At 39.7% G+C, this 20,814-nt stretch overlaps 1 protein-coding gene across 7 annotated transcripts in view; it reads right to left on the reverse strand.

The window, feature by feature from the left end:
- HECW1 (HECT, C2 and WW domain containing E3 ubiquitin protein ligase 1) overlaps nucleotides 1-20,814 on the reverse strand; it is a 359,505-nt gene that overhangs the window by 274,279 nt on the left and 64,412 nt on the right. For 2 of the 7 annotated variants that reach the window (XM_075125600.1, XM_048839113.2), the window contains exon 2: nucleotides 14,085-14,312. The exons of the other annotated variants lie outside the window; for them this stretch is intronic. The gene's annotated coding sequence lies outside the window, so the exon portion shown is untranslated. The remainder of the gene's footprint in view (nucleotides 1-14,084; nucleotides 14,313-20,814) is intronic. 7 annotated transcript variants of the gene reach the window in all.

Raw genomic sequence — 20,814 nt, forward strand, 5'->3', positions numbered from 1 at the left:
GCTACTGCAATCCTCTAGTCTCCATTTTCTGATATTAAAATGACTGACCAGTTTGACCACTTGTCTTTGGGAGAAGTGGAGGCAGGTCAAACTGGTCAGTCATTTTAATATCAGAAAATGGAGACTAGAGGATATCAATGAGAGTATATTTTCACAAAATGAAAATGGTCAGAGATCTAGAAATATAGGCGTAACCCCCCCATGGGATATACCTTGGCTTCCCTGGTGTCTCCGTGCCAATCACTTGGGCAGGGACATTGCGGATTTCCAAGGAAACCCCAAGGAGTGGAACACTGCCCCAGGAAGTAGCATGCTCAAGGGCAGGCTCAGCAGCTCAGTTGCCTCATAAAAAAAAGGATGAGAAGAAAGATGCTAGTTTGAGCAGAAGAAGCCTCTGCCAGCTCAGAGGAGTTAATGCAGCATGTTCCTGGATGGCCACCAGCACTCCTTCTCTAAGGAGGAAGCGGAGAGAGAGAAGGATTAAAGTGAGGAAGATTGGCAGGTTAAGCCTGGAGAAACTGAGCTACCCGAACCAACGAGGAAGGTTCTCGGGATAGGCTGCTGGGAGAGTTGATAAAGAGAGAAGAAGAGCCATGTTGGAAAAAGAGACAGGAGTCCTCTACTGAAGGGAGGACATGCTTTTTGGTGAGGTTGGTATTCCCAGGCCTGAATACAGGGTCATTCCTGAAAACTGACCTCTGAGGACTTGGCAGCAATATCCCTAAGTTTGTTCTGGTCCCTGTTCATAGTAACTCTCACTTTACAGGTTTCATTTGGGAAAGCTCTCAACTAATTTAGGAATAGATTAGTCCTTTAGCTCCCTAGCTAAAATAGTTACCGCAGGGCAAGAAATATTCCTGTTGTTAGATCAGGCATTCCTGCTTGTTTTGACCTACAGTGGGGTCTTATAGAATAAGAAGTAAGGATTTAGGATTTTAGAATTATGTTCATATTGTCTGTGCCTGTTCCCTGAATTCCCTCAAAGGCAGAAGCAGTATGATTTCGGTAGTGAAAAATTCTACATGACAAGCATAAGATAGCGTGGACCTCGACCAAGGCTATCAGACCCCTCTTACAGCTGCTGAGGGAACCAGGATCTAAACCTGAGGATCATCCACATCATGGGTTTGTGACTGCATCAACCCTTAGTTTGGTAGTCAGGAACATTGTTTGGAAGACACCTATGAACTGACTGTGGGATAATTTGCTGTTTACTACTACTGAATACACAGCTCTCACCAGCCAGCCAGGGCCCCAAGGTAGTATACATTCCAACAGGACATGACAGTCTTATTCCCCTCTGATGTAAGTCAGGGATTGGGCACCAGTGACTAAGAGTATTTGTCTGTATTGTTAATTAATATTTATCATTTGTTGAATACAATGACCTTATCTAATTTACTGTATGTCTCCATGTTATTCCCTGGAAGTCTATCAGCCCCGTGGCTGGGTCAGGGTTAAACAGTAGTTAGAATGTTTTCCTTTCAAGCAGCATCACTGGTACTTTTGCCAGGAAGGAGTGTGGGAGGTGGAGGCATCGCCAAGTACTTGTGTTTTGGAATAATACAAAGAAAACACTCAGCTGAGGCTGGAGGCAGGACTCAGAAGAACCCAGGCTTGTCTGTCAAACCCATAAGAAGAGTGGCACCAGAGGAGGTAACTGGGTAGAATAGGGACCTTACACAGGGAAAGATTTTTTATTTACAGTAATGCACCTTTAAACTGCTCTGGCAATATAGTAGGTATCATTGTAATTCAGAGTGATGTAACTGGGCCTTCTCATAAACTACAATCAGGCCTATGTTCTTTTGTTGCTGCCAAGAATCTGCTTCGTCCTGAACAATCAGAAGATTCACCGTACACTTATAAATACTGGTATGCCTCTGAGCATCAGAAAGATCTTTCTAAACATTAATAAAGAAGCCTAATTTCAAACCTCAGCTAGATAAGTATCACTTTCCCCATTTTACGAACTAAGAAACAGAGGTCAGTGGGCCTGCAGTTTCAAAAATGTCCATATATTCTGGGTGTTCAACTTACACTTGGGACCTGATTTTCAGAGATGTCATGCACCTGAAGTTATGAATGACTTCAGCTGACACAATGGTTATGCATCTGATGAAGTGAGCTGTAGCTCACGAAAGCTCATGCTCAAATAAATTGGTTAGTCTCTAAGGTGCCACAAGTACTCCTTTTCTTTTTGGTTTCAGTCTGTGGGTCTTAGATTGTAAAATCCCTTTGGGCTGCAACCATATCTTTTTCTGTATTTGTACAACACCGTGCACACTGACAGTTCTCAATAAAAACTAAAATAATAATACTATGAATGATATATGTAGGAAAAGGCTTAATTAGAGTTGCTGTGAGAATCTACACTCCTGTTTTTTTTTATTTGCCTGCTTTTTGTTTTGTATTTAATGTGTGAATTTAGTGCTGGAGAAAGGAGCCAGAGTGAAACCCCTGAAAACAAAAGTCCTATGCTTAGCCACAGAACAATTACAAGAATGGCAGCACAAGCTTCCCCACACTGCTGTACTAGTGTGCCTCAGTGCTTACCTGGACAGAGACCCCAGACCACATTTAGCTTGATAGGGTAGCTAAGTGTACACGTACCAGGTCTTCAGCTGGTATAAATTATCATAGGGCCATTGATTTAAATGGAGCAATAATAGTTTACACCAGCTAAAGATTTGGCCTCAAGTCTTTGGCCCCTCTTCCAAAAAGATTGACAATGAGTGCCAGTTGTGATTTTTCTTGTAAAGTAGACATTAGACTACCAGAAAAGGGATGACTGAGACAAAAACTTTTTAATACAGGCCCCCAACTGCTCCTGAAATAGGTGGGATCTGAATTGTGACCTACATCTACCAGCCTAAACCCATTTTGGGCACTAAGGGGTAATCCATCAGTGAGAAAAATTTCATTGCTACCCCATGTCAGGTGGTCATCATCAGGGTGGATACAGAGGCTGGAAGTGGTGCAGTTTTTCTATATCATGTAATGTTTAAATGTTATTGGGCATCCAATCCAAAAAAATCATAAAATCACATAAGGGCCATAAACTTGTAGAACCATAATTTAATTTTGAGCAGCATTGGCAGAAGTCTACTAAATATAATTGATAATGCAACCGTATACTCAAAAAAAGTACTGTTTAGGAAAGTTTGGGACATACTTAGCCCCAGGTGATATATTTTATGCATTTTCCCATACTCTTTTGCTGTTGGTTATAGCAAAAGCCTGTAGTCACACAACAGCATGAGCTTGTTTGTACCATGTAATAAATCAAAATATTTGTCAATATTTGTAGAATGGACTGATTTGAGAAAAGTTTTTCTAAGTGCTATTTTTATGAAGTTATGCAGATAATAAGACCCTGCCTCCTAATTATAAAATGTTTTCTGTGTTTAAAATGCTTTGGGAGACTTCATGAACAGCACCCAATCACTCCAGCAGCTCATGGACACTTATGTTACCAAGGAAAAAAACTGTTCAGATACATTTCTGTTCTGGGAAAACTACTAATGGATTACATAGCAGCAAAAAAGAGACTATGACAAGCCCATGGAGCTTGATGCATTTGCAGAGATGATTCCATTTGACTTTCAGTGTGGTCATGTGAATTATGCTAAATGGGGTTGTGTGAATATAGACTTCTGGGGGAGGCTAGAAAAATGTCATTGCTGAGTCATGCTAAGCATATATCTGGTAGTCATCACTAGTGGGTAGATGCTGGAAGTGGTGCAATTCTTCTATATCCCATAATCAATGCATAAATGTTATTGGGTATTGTGATGGGACTTAACTCCCATCACCTGCAACGCTAGTGAAAGTGCTCAATCAGTCACGCTTTGCACATGGGTAGGTAATTAACTAATTGGCTCCTGGCCGGGGATGGGGTGCGGGGGAGAGTTAATCTGGCAGGTAGACTATAAAGGATCAATAGTAAATTTATGCCTGTAAGCAAACTGAATATTTACCAGAAACAAATAATGGAGTCTAAGACAGAACAATCTGTATACATTAAGCAAAAAAAATGCTAGTTAAACTTACATCCACCTCCTCAAAAATAGAATTGATGTCTGCATCACTCATCTTGAAGTCCCATAAAAGCTGGATATCGTATCTGCAACTTCAATTTCTGAGTGTATGGGCAAGCAACTCTTTGTCAAAGCAGCAAGTGCAGACGAGGGCAGTGAAAATAAGACTTGGACTAATAAGGGGTATGACACTGATATAGTAAACTATCTTGTATTAGGGCAGAATGTTAAAGCTATTAGATTTCAAAGAGGAAAAGGTACAAGATAAACAACTTTATTTAGTGCTGTCTAAATGCCATTACTTCTCTCTCACTGCAATGAGCCACTAAAGCAGGAAGCTTGTGCCTGCAAAGCAGTCTGCTTCAGGTATAATAAATTATTGCTGCATTTCTCTGGAGCTGGCAATCTCCTCAACTTATCTGATGAACTGTGGCACAAGAACTTCCAAGTATCTATTCGCAGCACAAAGACCACGCTACACCCCTTGCTCAGTGCTATGATTGGTATTTGTAGCCTACAAGTTTACATTTATTGTTTACCAAAGAGAGAGCAAGAAAGAGAGAGAAATTGAGAGAAAAGCTTCTAATTGGTACAGATAAAATGCAAAGCTCCTGTCCAAATTTGCTGTAGCTAAGGTTTTTTTCTCATCCCTAAAACACTCAGAATGCTTCCTGTTTGTACAAAATCTTGCCCTTACATTTCCAGTGCCCCATTGTGATGACACGTAACCACTTCACTGCTGCTGACTTTAGCAGACAGGACCTAACATTCTTACTATTTCAATGGAAACTATTTCAATGTGCCCCATTTTGAGTAATAAAGCCTTTAGCTGGTCATTCACGTTCTAATTCTGAACAACAAATTTGTTTAAAAAATTAGACTTTTAACTCTTAAATGCTATTTTGGACATCCAGGTGCAGAATTTGGACCTTCTATTTCAAAGGATTATTTCAAGCTGTGGGTCAGATGCTCTGCTCAACGTTGTGACATGATAATTTTGTTCACTAGTTTCTGACACTCTTATAAACACAATCTAGGTTTGCAGCACAGTAAACACTAGTAGTTGATATCACTTGGGTTACTCCATTCACTTCTTCAAGACAGCTTGTGTATGATTGATATTAAAGGATGATACAAAAATGAACAAACGCTTCCAAAAAAAGGAAGCCCTATGGTGGGGAAAAAATACCACACCGGGAATCTCAGCTGACTGATTGCCTCCACTCTGTTCTGAATAAAAAAGCTCTCTGAATTATTGTAACACATCCCAAAGAACGGATGTGAAAGATTGACAACCCAGTGCCACCTCTGCCTGCTGTAAATAAAAGAAAAATCTAGAGAAGCTGAAATTTTCTTTACTGTTTATGTGAAAGACAATTGTGCTATGGAATTGGGATGTTAGCCAAATTCTGTCCTGATTTATAGCCCATGATATCCTGCCCATGTATTCCTCACATCCAGCCCCCAGCTTACATTTTCATGCTACAGAGACTTTCACGGTCAGCAATACAGGGGCTGAATTCACCCCTAAACGTTTGTATTTTTCAAAGATGCTATGTATGATAAGTGATGTTTAATACAATAACAATAAGAATAAATAATGGTAACCTCTCTGCCTCACATTCCCAATCTACATAATGGAGAGAATGACACAGACTTCTCTATCTTACAGGGATGTTTTTAGATCTAGTCAGGAATTTTCTGTCAAAATGATTTTTCAATGGAAAATGCAGTTTCTACAAAGTCAAAATTTGCCAAGTAAAAATTTCAATTTTGTCATTTTCTTTTATTTTCGATGGGGAAAATTAAAACTTTTTTTTTTGTTTCAGGTCAGTTTGACCGAAATTGAAAACTTTCGGTGTGTTGAACTGAACAGAAAGTTTCATTTCGAGTCAGTTTGACATTAAACTACATCTGCTGATTTTCGTTTAGCTCTAGGTGTAATGCAGATTAAACTTTAGAGAGCGCTTTGAGGCTCTAAAGCACTATATAAATTCTGAGTACTAATACATTCAAATGATCAAAATCATCTTTATTTTTGCCCATATGTAGTACATACTTAATTGTTATAGAATTTAGTATCAAGAGAGTTTAAATTACTCTGGTTGTGAATGCCAAAATATATTGACTTGGGCTTTCATGAACACTTCAGAAAGTAGAATACAGTAGGATGTGATTAACTGATCAATCAATTACTGTCTTTTTAAAAAAGTATAGGAGTCCAAGCTATATGATTCTGTGGTGGAATTCAGCATTATAAAGAAAAACAAGGGTGCTCTGGGGGCTGATGAAAGTGTTGGAAAAAATCAGATCATGAAGGTTATACACGGGCTACCATGGCCAAACCTGTTCCGCGGATAAACAAAGAACTTCACTTTCCAGGCTTGTCAACCCAGCAATTCCACTGAATGATAATTTCCCACAAAAAGACAATTTAATTTTTTTAAAAGGGAGGGAGGCTGATTCAGACAGGTACAGGAGACCTCTGGTTCTTATTGTTCCCAGGGACCAGTTAAGTTACTAGTGTGACATTTTCTGCTGATGCTTTAATACCACATGGTGCGGAGTACAAACTGCTTTCTTCTGACTGATTGGTGGTGGTAATAACTTGGGCCTCTAGAGGTATGTCTACATGTCAATTAAACACCCAAGCCCAAACACTTACACTGCAGTTTTACAGCCCTGCAACCGGAACCCACGGAGCCTGAGTCAGCTGATACAGGCCAGCCAAGGGTGTTTAATTGCAGTGCAGAAATTCCCTGAGGAGGAGTTAATAACTTGGACCTGCTGGGGAATCAGACTGTCTCTACCTTTTTGCGGCCCTGGTTGGGGTATATCACGTGCCACCCACCCCCCCACCACCACACACCCTGGTTTACCTGGAAGTCTCTATCTAGTATTCCCCCTTGGCCTGATTTTCAGAAGTGTTGAACATCAACTGCTCTTATTGACTTCAGCGAAATAGGTAGGTACTCAGCAGCCACCAACTCTGCGAGTCAGGATGCTAACCCCTTCTACAAACACACCAGTCAGTTCCACATATATTATCCATTCTAAATCCATTCCCCATCAGACTGAACCTTTTAAACCAACTTCACATAATTCTCTAGGGCAGGTGATGGGAAGAATGTCATACAATGAATATTGGCTTTGCATCTGGGGGCCCAATAGAAAGGCTCTGCAGAAAAGCTCAGATTTACTTGAACTAGCCCAGAAGAAATAAATGTTTTGCTTTGTGGTTAGGCAACTTGCATTTTCCAATGATGTGAAAAGAGTTCCTAAATTTACCAACTGTTTTTAAGAGCATCTGTTCTCTCTCATCTCTAAGTAAGGCACAATAGATTTAGCCATCCAATTCTTTTTAATTTTTTGAACTGTAGGTTTGATGAAAATTCAAAGTCATCCATGTACAAAGATGCAGTGCACAAAAACACGATCTAATATCACAAAAAACATCAAAAGGTAAAGTTGACAGCAGGGTCAACAAATGAAACATGAGTAGGTGAGCACAGGACTGAATCTAACATATTTCTATTGATGTGAGATACTGCCTTCCAGTTACTGTAGATACTAATATTTTCTATCCACCACTTCTTTTTTGTTTTTAGATGAGGGAGTCTTGTATTTGTTAAGACAATGGTTTATCTGCACAAGATAGCACAGGTGACTTCTGAAGTATAGAATTGATAAGTCTAGACTAACTTTTGGAACTCCTTGAGTCTGATTTGAAATCCAGAAAATAAAAGATCACAGGCGGCTATTTGTACATCCAGTGTTGAAAAAACATGCCTGGCTTTTGGCAGAAATGCTAATAAGTGGTCTGTTGTACTACTGATTTGTGTGTGCAGTTTCCATTGACATTAATAAGAGTTAAGATCACAATATAGAATCTTCTCTTCATGTGCCAATATATATTTATGCCTGTATCTGTAATTTTCACTCCATGCATCTGAAGAAGTGGGTTTTTTACCCATGAAAGCTTATGCCCAAATAAATGTGTTAGTCTTTAAGGTGCTACTGGACTCCTCATTGTTTTTGTGGATACAGACTAACACTGTTTCCCCTCTGAATATGGGAGGTAGGGTGGTGAACTGTCCCTTAGTAAACACACTTGGCTCCTACTGAAAGTAGTGGGAGTTACATGTACACACCAAAAAAACTTCTAGAGTACTCCTTAGCCTCCCCACTAAGGATTTAGGGTTCTCTCTCTGCACCAACTCATTAGGGACCTAATCCAAAATCCATTAAAAATTCAGTAGGGGTCTTTTATAAGTAGTATCCATTTTTGAATATAGAAGCTAGCATTCTGCCTTTATCTTCTACAAACATAATCTGCTATCACTGAAGTCACTGGGAGTTTTATCAGGCCCCAAAAGTTCTAATTTTTATAAAGCAGAATCATACAAGTCTGTTTTTAACTGTGAACCTAATTTTCAAACATGCATTTGGACATCCAACTAAGTTACTGCATATATGAATATCTCAGTGAGAACCATGATGTATAAAATGAACATTTTCATGTTAAATACCAATCTGAACATCATAGTTTGGGATTTGGATGTCCTATGAAGGCACCTCTGTTTGGCAATTGGGCTGTGCGGATATAGCAGAAGTGATTTTTCTAGTGGAGAAGACTTTCAAAGAACTATAGGTTATTAAAAAGGGAAGAGAAAAAATTAAAGTATTCAGATAAGCCTCAGCCACAAAAGAAAAGGCACATTTTCCCCTCCACTCCCAGCTGTCCTGTTTCTCATGATTTTTTCAGAATACAAGAAGAAATAAAATTATCAATCCATGAGCTATTCACTGAATCTTCTCTCTGTGGAACATGGAAGTTGTCATCAGATTTTGGATCAGCACAGTATGACCAAGATCAGCATGACAGATTATTCCAAGGAGAATTTTCTAGTGCTGTGATTAAAAGGATAGTGGAGACATTTAGGGCTTTAAGAACAAGGTGTAAACAACAATAGAAAAGAAAGATCTATTTTCTCTAAGGTTAAACAAGTGACAACCATTCCCCTTCATTCCTTCCTTTGTGGAAGTTATTAAGGCAGAGTGGGGACATCCTAATGAGGGCAGAACAGTAAGCAGACAGGAAATGACATTTTATAAAAGGCAACACAATAAAGCTGATATTTCTATGCTTGAAGTAGCTATGATCTGAGCATTTATATCAAAGGACATAGTCACTTTGTGATGAGGTTTACAGATCCCACACTAAGGTTAAAGGAACGGTGGGACAGTATTGGGTCAAGAAGGCCTTGCCCCATAGCAGCTGCCAGGCATACTCCCTGTAGAAGACCATCTTAAAAGGCAACTCTGGCAGGCAGACTGGGGAAACAGTGATGAGAGACTGGCTGCAAGAAGGCAGACAGGCGGTAGCTGTTGAAGCAGAGCAATCTACAGGGGGAACACTGGGACCGTGAGTAAGACTTGGCTGGCAGACCTGGGCCCCGCCCTCTTTCCTCCCTTCTTCCTGACTATGGGAGAACAACTGGACCCTGGGAGTGAGGTGGGAAGCTGCCCCCCAACCCCAAGTGGAGCTCTAAATTATTGAGACCGTGCAAAGAGAAAGCTGGGAAGGTAGGAAGCAGCCCAGGGAAGGCTAACCTAGATCAGCAGCTAGAAGGGACTGACCCATCCCTGGCCTCTCCCTCCTTGGGTCCTGCGCCAGGACTCAGTAGAGAGGGAGAGGTCCCTCTGCCCTTCCCTCCTCCCACTGGTCGCCTGAGAGATCCTGGAGGTGGGAGTGTGGGGTGCGATAAACTGTGTGTTGGCTGCTAGGCCCCCCAGACTGCCCGGAAGAGTTGCCCCAAGATTTGGAGAGATTGTTTGGCTATGGCCTGACCACTAGGCCTACTGGGCCCAGAGTGATGCCTGCTACACATCTGAGGAGACAATTATTTATTTTCACGGAAATGTTCAGATCTAAAGATGGGGCTTCAGTGAGAAAATACGAAGTAGCATAGGACACTCTTCAAATATAGCTATCCCACATCTACTTGCTATGGCAGCATTTTGTAGGTGCAATGAACTGTATTAAATATCTTTTTCTGTAGGCAAAATATTAAAATTCACTCTAAACAAGGTCACACTGGCTTCATTTCTGTCTTTCTTTAGAGTATCTAAATGGCTTTGATGTAATCTGGAAGACACTGACTATGTCAGACACAGAAAATCAACTGATATTTGAAGTGAATTCTTTTCTCAGGCAAGCTGACCCAGCAGAACAGTTGTTTGGATAGACCCTGTAAATAATAAAGTCTAGGACTGAAATACCAGCTCTCACTGACGTGAATGGGAATTTTGCCATTGACTTCAATAGGCCAGGATTTCACTGCTGAAGACTACACACTACTTAATATTACTCAAATCAGATAGAATTAAACTACATCATTTTGGAGTTAAAAAATAAATCACAGCCAAGTCTTATTCCTAAAAGCAGGACAGAGGTTAGAAGGAAATGTAACATCCTTGAGAGAGAGAGAATTCTTTATCCATTAGATACAGAACTGTCTCATACAAGTGGGTCCTAGAGGTAATACAAGAAGAATACTGATCACAGGAGAGTGTATTTCACCTCGTTTTCCATGCAGTCAATTTCACACTGGACAGAAAAACCAAGATCTAATAAGGCAGAGAACACTTTCTGGAGAAAGAGAAGTGGAGTCTCCTTCACAATGATAATTTATATATACACACTACATAGGATCACATTTTATTATTTGTGTAACCCTGAGAAGTTCAGGGAGTCTGAGCACTGTTGGCTCACAAAAGTCTAAACAAACATATAATGTAATTCAGATTTCGCAAAGAAACTCTAATCAATTCCTCACACAGGTTCCCCAGGGGACTGCTTAACATCACTAGATATATAGGAAATACACAATGCTGCCATGTACCAATAAGATTATGTCACCAAAGATTCAGAAGATTTCCTTACAAATATGTGGCCCAATCCCTCCATCGTCACTATCCCTTGAATTACTGGTTCCAAGAGAGTTCACCAAGGTTCTGGTGTGGGTAGTGGCTCAGTTAAGGGGAGTATATTTATACCTCTTTATGGATGACATTCTGGTCAGAGCAGCTTGAAAAGACATTCAGTATTTTAACCAATAAGAAAGAGAAATTTTATATCAGCCCAGAAACCATATCACTGTGGAGCAGAAATAAATACCACACTGGAAAAAAATTTCCTTAAGAAAAGGAAGATTTCTAAAGATTGCAATTTGCAATACTGCCATTCTGCCTGCATGTTTTCAACTTCTAATAATTGCGGGTCCTGGAGAAATTTTCTTCATGTTATTCCACTGACATTTTCTCTCATTTATTCTCCAAGTATTTCATTCTGCACATCGCAGCTTCTCTCTCTCTCTCTCTCTCTCTCTCTCTCTCTCTCTCTCTCTCACACACACAAACCCCACTCCCTAGTAGCACCCCATTTCCACAATGTTTGAGGTTCACCATGTTTCGTTCCACCCAGGAAGAGGCTTCAAAGACTGGTGATCTAGAGGCAATAATTTGAGAATGACTGTGCTATCTGTGTTCTATATACTCAAGCTGGATTATCCACTGTTAAAATTCCCTCCATCTCAATTGCATGGCCAAAATTTTAAAAATTGTTCGGTGTCCTGTTATTCTATTCTATTAAGCATCTCAATTATTCAATCAATAGTACTACTTAGGGCAAGGCTGTGATTTGCAGGGGTGCAGCCTTCTGGTCTGTGTCCTGTGGGATAGGGCAGCCCCCACAGAGATGCTACTCCCCTCTCCCATGTAGGTTGGCAGACAGTGGCCAGATAGGAGTAGGCAATGGGCAGAGCCCCAGCACACCAGCTGAGCCAGCCCAGAGGGAAAAATGTTCTGTTACTGGTATAAGCCAGGAAGAGGAAACCAGGGGAGGAACTGTGACTGTTCAAATCAGTTTCTTTCTTAGACTGTTCCTGGGGCAGTGCATCTAAATGTTACCTCTCATCCAAGTACAATCATAATCCAGTCCTTCATCTCTAACACTGATAAATACAAGTTTTTGTTTGTTTGTTTCATTTAAAATGGCATTCACCAAACTAATCATCCAGTTACCCAATATTTACCTACTCATGCATTTTATTGTTTTTTTCTTTCAAGTCTGTCAGACCTAAGTTTCACATGACATGCCAATACTATTTTGCACTAGCATAACTACTAGTGGATTCCATTGTATACACAGGGTTTATGTGTTTGCTTATTTGTAAATTGATGGAACTTCAATAAATATTTTGATTTAAAAAAACAACTCTGATGCATTCATTTGTGTGTTAAATTACTGATTAAAGTAGTAAGATTAGTATTCAAGCCGATACCAAAATCTCTCACAGCAGAGCTGCCAAACACAACAGAAGAGTATTACACTATTAGAAAAAAACTGGTTCACAGAAACATAGTTCTCCTTTACCTCTTATAAAAACAGGCAGGAGCTAATCCCCTTTTAATCATGTTACTAATTAGACAAGATAGTTTCCAGTTCTGTTTTATTCTTAAATTCTTTCTACATCTCATTTTAGCATACTACAGCATCTTGTTTATAGTACATTGAGAAACAAGATCTATAGACAAATAATGTCTATTGACATTCTAATTTGCAACATGGGTGTGGAACAAGTAACTATATAGAAAATATTCCACTAAAAATCATTAGAAACCAGTGCAATTGCAACTAGGTCCACAGTAGACAAAGTGCATTTCCTTTTAAAGGGATAGTGCCAAGCACTTCAGGTTTTTTAACTCTTTATGATGGAGACTCTAGTTGGTTAATGATTAAATGTTCACAAGTGCCACATTAGTCCTTTTTTTGGATTTTTCTGTTTCATGCTTTCAAGAAAGTTTGAAGAATTTGCTTGGAAAATAAATAAAAACTAATATGCAGCTTCAGAGTAACAGCCGTGTTAGTCTGTATTCGCAAAAAGAAAAGGAGTACTTGTGGCACCTTAGAGACTCAAATAAATTGATTAGTCTCTAAGGTGCTATAAGTACTTTTTTTCTAATATGCAGCTGTCACTATTAAAGTCAGCATTTGCCAGCAGTTAGCATGAAGTGGAATCTGAGATACTAAAGTTTCCCCCTGCACCTTGAATAGGAAATAACTGTAGTAGCTGCATGATATCTGTTGTCAAATACTGACTTTTTAATGGTGACCACTAAAGCTGGTCAAAATGTTCAAACTTTCAAAAGTTCAATGAAATTGTTTTTCTGTTTTTTTCAACCATCTTATAGAATGGTCATAATAAAAAAAATCAAAATTTCGATGAAAATTTTTCACCAAACCAATTCGAAATATTTTCACAAAAAGAATTCTGCATTTTTTACCTGCTTTAATAAACAACTTAAGATTATGTGGAGTTTTCAAATATTGTTTGTCACATTTTGGGCTGGTTTTACTAACTAATGACAGGTGACACATAAAAATAGCACTTCCTGAACCTTCATCCACAACTCAAACCAAACCAAGCCTTTTTTGAGGTTTCATAAAATTCAAATAATTCTTTTTATCTTCATGTGTCTGACTGTCTAAGTATTTCTCACACATCTGTGGAATCTTGGCATCTTTGCACTGCTGGTGTTTGTTTGGAGACCTGAAATGATTTACTGACATAATGTACAACAAGAAAGATTGCTCTTGCCATATTTCCAGGCCAACCTAAAGAAATACCAGAAACCATAAGATAATGTCTCTTCTTTTCTTACATTTACAGAACCAAGAGTTTCTGACAGTTACATTTAAGTATCAAAACCTCTGAATGCTTATCTGCACTAGATCCTTGAACTACTAACCTTGAAATAATCTAAAAGGTAAGAATTTTCTGTGACCATTTTGGAGGGAAATAAAAAAAACTCATTTTTCAGATTTTTTCACCAATTTTTTCCCTCTTCTTTCTCCACATTCCCTGTTCTCTTTTTTGCCTCTTCCCCTTACTTTTCCTTTTTTATATTTTGCCATAATAAATTAACTATTTGTACTTATGTATAAAGTCACACCTTTGATTATCTCTGCTAATGACATACCTTAGGTAAGATTGCCACCTGTCCAGGTTTTCCAACGATTGTCCCTTTTTTGAGGTAGCTGTCCTGGGAAATCTGTAAGGGTGCTCAGTATAAGCTGCAAGCTGTCCAGTTTTATGGGCACAGGATCATCCCAGATGTCCTGGTTTTTTGTACCTCAGAGGTGGCAACCCTAACCTCAGGCCTCACCTGACAGGAACCGGGTTTAATTTTTCTCTCGTGGATCAGTAACTGGTTAAAAGATAGGAAACAAAGGGTAGGAATAAATGGTCAGTTTTCAGAATGGAGAGAAGTAAATAGTGGTGTTCCCCAGGGATCTATACTGGGACTAGTGCTATTCAACACATTTATAAATTATCTGGAAAAAGGGGTAAACAGTGAGATGGCAAAATTTGCAGACAATATAAAATTATTCAAGGTAGTTAAGTTCAAAGCTGACTGCAAAGAGTTACAAAGGAATCTCACTAAACTGGGTGACTGGGGAATAAAATGGCAGCTGAAATTCAATGTTGATAATTGCAATGTACTGCACATTGGAAAACAATCCCAACTATACGTACAAAACGATGGGATTTAAATTAGCTAGTACCGCCCCAGAAAGAGAACTTGGAGTCATTGTGGATAGTTCTCTGAAAACATCCACACAATGTGCAGCAGCACTCAAAAAAGCTAACAGAATGTTAGACACCATTAAGAAAGACAGAAAATATCACAATATCACTATATAAAACCATGATACACTCATACCTTGAATATCCATGCAGTTCTGGTCACCCCATCTCAAAAAAGATATATTAGAATTGGAAAAGGTACAAAGAAGGGCAACAAAAATGATTAGGGGTATGGAACAGCTTCTGTATGCGGAGAGATTAAAAAGACTTGGACTTTTCAGCTTGGAAAAGAGATGACTAAGAGGGGGATATGATAGAGGTCTATAAAATTGTGCATGGTGTGGAGAAAGTGAATAAGGAAGTGTTATTTACTCCTCATAACACAAGTACCAGGGGTCACCCAATGAAATTCATAGGCAGAAAGTTTAAAACAAACAAAAGGAAGTGCTTCTTTACACTATGCACAGTCAGCTTATGGAACTTGTTGCCAGGGGATGTTGTGAAGGCCAAAAGTATAACCGGGTTCAAAAAAATAATTAGATAAGTTCATGGAGGGTAGGTCATCAATGGCGATTAGCCAGGATAGTCAGGGATGCAACCGCATGCTCTGGGTTTTCCTAGCCTCTGATTGCCAGACGTTGGGAGTGGACGAAAGGGAATGGATCACTTGATGATTGTATGTTCTGTTAATTCTGTCATGCAATGTTCACTAGTTCACTGATGGAGACCAGAATCTTCTTGCCAGCTCCTCTGCATCATACTGCAAAGTTTCCTTCCTGCTCTGGACTTCCTACCATACCTGGGCTTACCAGGCCTTCTCATTAGGATCCCTGATTGATATATTCAGCTCCTTGCCTCCAGTCACATCACTTGTCTGTCTTACTTTGGCAGACACTGTTTCACAGCTTTTTCCTAAACTTCATCTCAAACAGAGATATTTCACCACTTTGTGACTTACACTGTCTCACAGAGCTTATCTGCCCCTCTTAAACCTGCATGGCAGCACTCAGACCATCTCTCCAGCTGCATTAGCAGCAGAATTTAGCAGATGCCTAACTGTGTAGCAATGCTTTTCCTCTTCTGCGACTATGTGGCACTCTCAAACCTGGAACCTATTTTTCCATGCATTCTTTGATTCTGCTCCTACCTCCGGTCACCTGAGGGAGAGGCAGTACCCCAGCATGCATTTTATTGTAATGATTCTCATTTAAATGGGATGCTGTCATGACACATATCCTAAAATCTGGAATAAACCCCAGTGCTGAAAACTGAGCTTATTCAACCTCAGACAACACTTGGCAGCCAAAAGGAATTCTGTCCAACATCCATATTGACAAAAGAAGTTGAAAGTCACATTTTGGGAGAGACAAATGCTCTTTTCACTTGGTAAAGTGAAAAATTTTAATAGCCTACGACTGCATCTGAAGAGAGTTATTAAACAACTGGAACTATGAAAAATTAGCATGCTGGTTATGATGAATTACACCTCCAGAATTCTGACAAATATAGTAAAGTATAGATAAAAGGCTTTGCCAGGCAGAAGGGAGGATGTAACAGAGGCTTAAGAGTGGTAAAAGCAGGTCCCTTATTTGGGAAAGAATCAAACAAATGATGCAGCGAACAAAATGCTGGTCAGCTTGGCGGCTTCACTGGAAAAGGCTATGGGTAAGATTCTGGACGCTTTGACCAGGAACACAACGTACCTTTTGCAAGACTGTTGTGTGCTGTGACTCAGAGAAAGGCAAATCAGTATGGATTGATAGACATAGAGTTCTTTTGGGTATATAAGAGAACTGAGAGACAGAAGTGAAAGAGTGTATATTAGGTGTTTGTGGTTTAGATTTGCTGATAATATTACCCTGCTCAAAAGGAACAGTGGGCCAAATTCTGCTTTCAGTGGAAAACCCAGCCCCCACCTCCATGAGTGTGAAACTCCTCTAGGCAGAAAAAGTGGAGTGATTCACTGCGCAAAAGAGGGGCCTAGATCCACGAGATTATGCAAGGGGTGCTTCCCGAATGGTAGCATCCACTGAGACGATGAGGGAATGGCCAAAAACTTGCACTGCATGGATTCTCCAGGGCTCCCCAATATAATGCAGTTGTGTTAGGGCATAACACATTAGCCCACAACCTCACAGGGCTGTAGTAGCATCCACAGAATAACTATGGAGCCACTCCACGGGTTTAGGAGGCCCCTCCCTTTCCCTTGGGCATCTCCTCAGTACTCAGACTAGCCTCTCAGGCTGATATCAGGCTCGGGATTTGCCCCTCAGAAGTGCTGAATTTTTATAGATGGGGTGCTGAGAGGTGAACCAAGGTGTAAACTCCATATATAATAGAGCAGCAGGGAGCAGCACCCCTAGTTCCAGTACCTATGCCTCAAAATTACACCAAAGTAAATTCAGAGTTACGACACAGATTTTGGTTACTTCATATTTACCTGAGATGAAATTAAGTAGAATTTGGCCCAATGTGTGTACAGGAAGGAGAAAGCAATTGAAACATTTTCTTTTAAATGGAACCACTTTCTGTCATCATTTATACCCCATACAACCTGCACAAGGTGAATAGGGTTGCGCAGTTTGTAAATCAGGTCTCCTGAGTAGGAAGCAGAAGATATAAGTGAAAGTAAAATCAACTCTTCAGGGTGGAGAGAAGTAACAGGTAAGTTTAAAACAGACTGGCTTGTTGTAGGTTGTAAATACATAACGTGGATGACTGTAGTATTTCAGAAATAGCTAGGTTCATGCAGAGTAATAGAACATAGCAAATGCATTCAAAACCATTTGAAAATTATGGGCCAATTTCATCACTGGTAGTAAAATTCCTCTTACAGCAATGTCACTACATCTTAAGTGTTTGGTCTGTTAAGTGACAACCTATAAATTGCTGCAAGCCCTCTGAACACAGAACTCCCAATAACTCAACGGGAGTTTTGTGCATGATACCAAAAAGTGGGGTAGTAGGACAAAGATAAAATCACAGAGTGAAATCCTGGCTCTCTTGAAGTCCGTGGGAGTTTTGCCACTGACTTAAAATCAGGCCGGGATTTCAACCACTGAGGTTACAGTCCAGAAAGCATAATATTCATTTTTTTTAAACCCTAAAAAGAGACCAAGGCCTCCAAACTGCACCGATAGAAGTCAATGGGAGTTTTGCGTTTGACCTCAGTGGAATCATTCCTTATTTTATCTAAAACACTTATCCCCTCTGCAAACCAGTTGTTTTTGTAATGTCAAAACAGTAAATGTTACAGGAGAAGTCAACAAAAATACTACCTGAGTTTGGTAGAAAGAAGTTACTGGAGTAGATTAGTCAGATTTTGCACCTTTACATTGCATTCAATGCCTGCTATTATGGCCTGACCCAAACCCCACTGAAGTCAAGGCTTCAGATCAAGCTGTTATTCTCTAGCTGATGGTTACAGAATCACTTTGCAATTAGACTTACAGCTTCTGCTGTCATATACGGAGGGAGTGCTAGGATTTGTAAATGTTATGATTTTTGCTAGAAACCACAGACTGACCTACTTCACATTTGGGGACCAAATCGGGCAGCTCCAATTCAGAAGAAAGCTTCACAAAAAAAATTGACTTCAAGTTGTGCAAGTGACTGTGTTGAATCACTGTGTCAAAGTGAATTGAGACTGACAGTTCTTTACACAGTTCATCTCCTTGTAACCAAGTTAAAAGGCATCTATTCAAAAAATTAAACTTCTGTGAGACACAAATCATGAACTGTTTTATGTAATATACTGTGGACCTCCCTTCTAGTCAACTCTGATACAATTAAAATCTACTTTTCCTAAAAGAATCAGCCAATTAACAATTGAATGAAAGGGGGCAGATTGGGTTAGTTGGCATTTATTGTATCTGTAAATATAAAGAAGATTGCAAATATTCATATGTTTATAAGGGAAGAGCTTTTGAATCTGGAGAGTTGGTTCAGGCCCATCTGTCATTTACAGTGAATGAAAATGGGAGTCCCAAACTATTTCAATGCATTGCAATGTGCAAACTGCAATTACAGTGAACCACTGCATATAAATAGTGGTCCAGGTCAGCTGATGTAAATCAGCAGAGCTCCATTGGTTTTTGGACCAGTACTGTAAAAAATAAAAGTAAACCCACACTTAAAAAGCTCAAACCTTTAACATAAGAGGGTCCTACTGTATAGAATATAGCCCCTATTTTCAAAATAGCTCATCACCTGCAATAGATGCTGAACATTTCTGAAAATTTGGCTTGTATTTAGGTGCCTATATGGAAGCAAAGGTCTTCTGAAAATCTGGCCTAATTAGGCATTGGTGTTTGTAGACCACTGCCTATCATGCTGACCAATAGTGTCTCATTGTTCCCTTGTCCTTTCCTGTCTATCTAGATCCATCTGTTGTCTCTTGTTTTAAACTTAGATTGTAAGCATGTTGGAGCAGGGACCGTCTTCTTGTTCTGTGTTTGTACAGTGCCTAGCACAATGGGTCTCTGGTCCATGATTAGGGCTCCTAGGTACTTCAGTAATAAAAAAAAATAAAAATAATAATAAATGGAAGTGCTGAGCCCTTGAAATCTTTTGAAAATCTGGCCCCGTGACAGTCTCTGCATATAGAGGTAACCCTTTTAATCTTGGCAGAAGGTAGAAGAAGATATCCTTGACCTTTAGAAGTTTCTACCACTCTCATTTCTATTGTTCTGATTTTTTTTTTAGCTGACTGTGGAGGTTTTTAAATAGTTTACAATACAAAATAATGCCATCATGGTTTCCTAACGCAGTTTGCTTCTCTAGCAAAGAATATTTTCTATATCTTCCTGTATCAAAAGAGATGGGACAGAGCACCCTGCTAAGGGTAGACAGATTTCACCTGTGGGATAATATTCCAATTGGGGAGATGATCAGGGTGAAGAAGAATTGATGTGAGTGCAGAGCAGGATAAACAAATTAATCCAATGGGAAAATGCTTTGGGAGCAGCACATATGTAGAGGGTATCAACAGCAAAGCAATTCTGAGAAATAAAAGAAGAACTAGAAAGGATTTATTGTGTACAAATAAGCCAAACTACACCTGGAAAGAAATAGCAAATTAACCTTCTGGGTGCAATTCTGCCATCTTTACTCACACCAAGTAGTACCTTCCTCCAAAAACATATCCCACTGTAACCAATGAGACTAACCAGGCAGCAAAGTACTACTCAACGTGAATAAGAGCTGTCTGCAGTGTTGTTGTAGCTGTTGGTCCCAGGGTACAAGACAGACGGGGTGTGTGTGTGAGGTAATATCTTTTATTGGACCAACTGCTGTTGGCGAAAGAGACAAGTTTTCAAGCTTGCACAGAGCTCTTTGCTAGGTCTGGGAAAGGCACTCAGAGTATAACAGCTAAATACCAGGGTCGAACAGATAAGGAGTTATATATGTTGTAAGAGACCATTCAAGGTGAAGTGGGCAGTTAACACCTCTAAAGTCACAGCATAAAGAAGGTTTAGTGGGTTACAGGGTATTGTAACGAACCATAAATCCAGTTTCCTTATTGAATCTGTGATTTTTGGTGTCTAGCAGAGTTATGCATTTCAGTTCCCAGACTCGTCTTTTGAAGTTGTTGTGCAGGTTTTCTTTGAGGGCAAGGACTGAGTGGGCAGATATGGAGTGATCATTTTGTGAAAAGTGTCTGCCCAAAGCTGATAAGGCATTTTTGTCTTCTATCACTTTTTATATGAGTTCATTTGAGAACATGGTAAGTATTTGGTTTCACACACATAATTATTGGGGCATTTAGTGTACTGGCTGAGGTACACCACATATTGTGATAGGCATGTGTAGGACCCATGGATCTTGAAAGGTATGTTGTGGTGAGTATTGAGCATCATAGCCATGGAGATATAGCAGCTGATTTTGTGTCTGTTCTGGCAGGGGCTGGTGCCACTTTGAGTTGGTGTGGTACTACTCTGTGGGGAGCTTGCTTCTGATGATGAGCTTAGTGAGGTTAAAAGATTGTTTGAAGGCCAGAAGAGGAGTGTTGGGAAAGATTTCTTTCAGGGTGTGGTTCCCATCAAGTATGGGTTGTAATTATTTAATTACATCTCTTATGAACTCCAGTGTGGGGTGACTGGTTACAACTAGGGTTGTGCAGT

This window comes from Caretta caretta, chromosome 2 (genome assembly GCF_965140235.1).
Source record: "Caretta caretta isolate rCarCar2 chromosome 2, rCarCar1.hap1, whole genome shotgun sequence".
NCBI classification, from domain to species: domain Eukaryota; kingdom Metazoa; phylum Chordata; order Testudines; family Cheloniidae; genus Caretta; species Caretta caretta.